We start from the raw sequence: 4,348 nt of genomic DNA, 5'->3' as shown, positions 1-4,348 counted from the left end.
ACTCCTCACATATGAAAGCTTGGTGGCTCAGTGGTTAGTGCTGCTGCCTCACAGCACCAGGGTCCCAGGTTCAATTCCAGCCTTGGGTGACTGTCTGTGTGGAGTTTGCACATTATCCCCATGTCTGCTTGGGTTTCCTCCAGGTGCTCTGGTTTCCTCCCACAGTCCAAAGGTGTGCAGGTCAGGTGAATTGGTCATGCTAAATTGCCCGTAGTATTAGGTGCATTAGTCAGAGGGAAATGGGTCTGTGTGGGTTACTCTTCAGAGGGCCGGTGTGGACTTGTTGGGCTGAAGGCCTGTTTCCACACTGTAGAGAATAAATAAATATTTATACACTTAATGACAAGGGCCTAGGGGATGTTGCTGAATAAAGAGGCCTTGGAGTGCAGGTTCATAGCTCCTTGAAAGTGGAGTTGCAGGTAGATAGGATAATGAAGAAGGCATTTGGTTTGCTTTCCTTTATTGGTCAGAACGTTGAATATAGGTGTTAGGAGGTCATGTTGCAGCTGTACAGGACATTAATTAGGCCACTATTGAAATACAGCATTCAGTTTTGGTCTCCCTGCTATAGGAAGGATACTGTCAAGCTTGAAAGGGTTCAGAAAAGATGTACAAGCATGTTGCCAGGGTTGGAGCATTTGAGCTACATGGAGAGACTGAACAGGCTGGGGCTGTTTTCCCTGGAGCGTGGGAGGCTGAGGGTTGACCTTATAGAGGTTTATAAAATCATGAGGGGCATGGATAGGTTAAATAGAAAAGGTCTTTTCCCAGGGGTGGGGGAGTCCTGAACTAGAGTGTATAGGTTGAGGGTGAGAGGAGAAAGATATAAAAGGGAACAAAGGGGCAAATGTTTTACACAGAGGGTGGTGCGTGTATGGACTGAGCTGTCAGAGGAAGTGGTGGAGGCTGGTACAATTACAGCATTTAAAAGGCAACTGGATGGATATATGAATAGGAAGGGTTTGGCGGGATATGTGGCAAGTGGCAAATGCTGGCAAGTGGGACTAGATTAATTTAGGATATCTGGTCAGCATGGACAAGTTGGACCAAAGGTTTCAGTGCTGTACATCTCTATGAATCTATGACTCTAATGCCTGGAAAAGATCCCAGCTTGGGTTGATAGGTTGCAAGTAACATTCATGTCATATAAATGTTAGACAATGACCATCTACAATAATAGAGAACCTATCTGTTTTACTCTGACAGTTAATGCATTCCCAACACCGAATCTCTCATAATCAATATTCTGGAGCTTTCACTGTCAAGAAAGTGAACTCAACTAGTTGTATCACACTGTAATTACAAAAGCAGGTGTGAGACTGGAAAGCAATTCACCTCCTGCCTCCTCAAAGCCTGCCGAAGACACAATGTAGGAGTGTGATCACATACTCCCCACTTGCCTATATGAATGCAGCTCCAAAAACACCCAGGACAAAGCCTGTTTAAATAGTACCTCAACCAAAATTCTCAACACCCACCATTGACACTTGGACAGCAGTGTATACCATCTACAAGACATACTGCAGGTAACTGAGGCTCCTGAGACAGCATCTTCCTAACCTGTCAAGCCCATCCGCTAAAATGGAAAGGCATAATATGGGAACACCACCACTTGCAAGTTCCTCTGGTAGCTACTTCACCATCCTGACATGATCCGGTCTCTTGAATATTGCTGCTTCAAAATCCTGGAATTCCCTCCCTAATGGCATTGCAGGTCTACCCATAGCACATGGACTGCAGCTGTTCAAGAAGGCACCACTTCCTTGAGGGCAACTAGGGACAGGCATTACATACTGGCGCTGGCACATTCATCCAGATTACCTGAACAGTCAGAAGTAATCCTTGCATTTACGCAATGCCTGAATGAATGCCAGAACTATTGTAGATTTGTTCTCCTTCAACACTTTTGAAGAAATGATCCCACTGTTCTTCAGGATTAGTTTTTGATGAGTTGCTGACAGTCAGTTTGTGCTTTTGTCTCCCAGAGCCATGTTGTAATGATGTAACATCCGAGTCCATCTTGGTCTGAATTAGCTCAGTGATTTGTCAGTGTATGACAGCAGCTTTAGTACCCAGAATCTTTTCCCCACTGTTTCGCTGCTTCTACTGATCAGGTCCTCATCATCAGATACAGTCATACAACATGGAACAGACCCTTCGTTCCAACTTGTCCATGCTGACCAGATATCCCAATCTGACATAGTCCAACTTGCCAGCAATTATTCCTCTCAACCCCTCCTATAGCTATCCAGCTGCCTTCTAAATGTTGTTGAGAATGTGTTGCTGGGAAAGCCAGCAGGTCAGGCAGCATCCCAGGAGCTGGAGAATCAATGTTTCAGGCATAAGCCCTTCATCAGGAATGAGGCTTGTGGGTTGGGGCTGAGAGATAAATGGTGGGGCTTGGGGTGATAGCTGAGAAAGCGATAGGTGGATGAAGGTGAGGGAGAAGGTGATAGGTCAGAGGATGCAGTGATGGACAGTTCAGGAGAGTGGTGTCGTACTGATAGCTTGGGACTGGGATAATGTGGGGGGAGGGGGAAATGAGGTAGCTGTTGAAATCCACATTTATCCCATGTGGTTGCAGGGTCCCAAGGCGGAATATGAGGCATTCTTCCTCGCGGGATCTGGTGGTAACAGTTTGGCGGTGGAGGAGGCCCAGGACCTGCATATCCTTGATGGAGTGGGAGGGGGAGTTGAAGTGTTCAGCCACGGGACGGTGGGGTTGGTGGTGTGGGTGTCCCAGAGATGTTCTCTGAAATGATCTGCAAGAAGGTGTCTTGTCTCCCGGATACAGAGGACACCACACTGGGTTCAACGGATGCATTAGACGACATTGGTAGATGTACAGGTAAATTTCTGACGGACGTGGAAGGATCTGTTGGGCCTTGGACAGCGGTGAGGGGAATGGTGTGGGCGGTGCCTATGGACATTTCGTTCCTCAGTGCCTGCCTACAGAAGCCCACACCCCACTCCTAGCACCTTTCCCTGCCACCGCAGGAAGTGCAGAACCTACGCCCACACCACTCCCCTCACCTCCGCCCAAGGCCCCAAGGGATCCTTCCACATCCATCAGAAATTTACCTGTACCTCTACCGATACCACCTACTGCATCTATTGCACTTGGCGTGGTCTCCTCTACACCAGGGAGACAGAACGCCTTCTTGCGGATCATTTCAGAGAACATCTCTGGGACACCCACACCCACCAATACCACTGCCCAGTGGCTGAACACTTCAACCAACTCCCCTTCCCACTCCGTCAAGGATAAGCAGGTCCTGGGCCTCCTCCGCCACCAAACCATTACCACCCAATGGCTGGAGAAAGAACGCCTCATATTCCGCCTTGGGATCCAGCAACCACACGGGATAAATGTGGATTTCAACAGCTTTATAATTCCCCCTGCTCCCACATTATCCAAGTGCCAAGCCTCCAACTCGGCACCACCCTCTGCACCTGTCCATCATTCCCCTCTCTGACCTATCACCTTCTCCCTCACCTTCATCCACTTAACTGAGACGTGGCTTCAAGTGGATAGGGCCTGGGAAATGAATATTCAAGGCTACATGTGCTATCGTAAGGACAGACTGACGGGCAGAGCGGATGGGGTGGCCATGTTGGAAAGAGATGATATTCAGTCTCTTGCGCGGGGGGACCTAGAATCAGGGGAGGTAGAGTCAGTGTGGATAGAGCTGAGAAATTCTAAGGGTAAAACGACCCTCTTGGGAGTTATCTACAGACCCCCAAACAGTAGTCTGGATGTCGGATGTAAGTTGAATAAGGAGCTGAAATTGGCCTGTCACAAAGATGTTACTACAGTTGTTATGGGGGATTTCAACATGCAGGTAGACTGGGAGAATCAGGATGGTATTGGACCTCAAGAAAGAGACTTTGTGGAGTGCCTCAGAGATGGATTCTTAGAACAGCTGATGCTGGAGCCTACCAGGGAGAAGGCAATCCTGGATCTAGTATTGTGCAACGAACCAGAATAGATCAGGCACCTCAAAGTGAAGGAGCCATTGGGAAGTAGTGACTATAATACAATAAGCTTCAATCTGCAATTTGAGAGCAAGAGGGTACAATTAGAAGTGACAATATTTCAGTTGAATAAAGTGAACTATGTAGCTATGAGGGAGGACCTGGCCAAAGTTCAATGGTGCAATACATTAGCAGGGATGACAGTGGAGGAACAATGGCAGATATTTCTGTGTATAATACAGAAGATGCAGGATCAGTTCATTCCAAAAAGGAAGAAAGATCCTAGGAGGAGACATGGGTGGCCGTGGCTGATGAAGGAAGTTAAGAAACATATAAAGTTAAAAGAGAAAAAGTATAACATAGCAAAGATAAG

Source organism: Chiloscyllium plagiosum, chromosome 21 (assembly GCF_004010195.1).
Source record: "Chiloscyllium plagiosum isolate BGI_BamShark_2017 chromosome 21, ASM401019v2, whole genome shotgun sequence".
NCBI classification, from domain to species: Eukaryota; Metazoa; Chordata; class Chondrichthyes; order Orectolobiformes; family Hemiscylliidae; genus Chiloscyllium; species Chiloscyllium plagiosum.
This window is presented reverse-complemented; position numbering follows the sequence as displayed.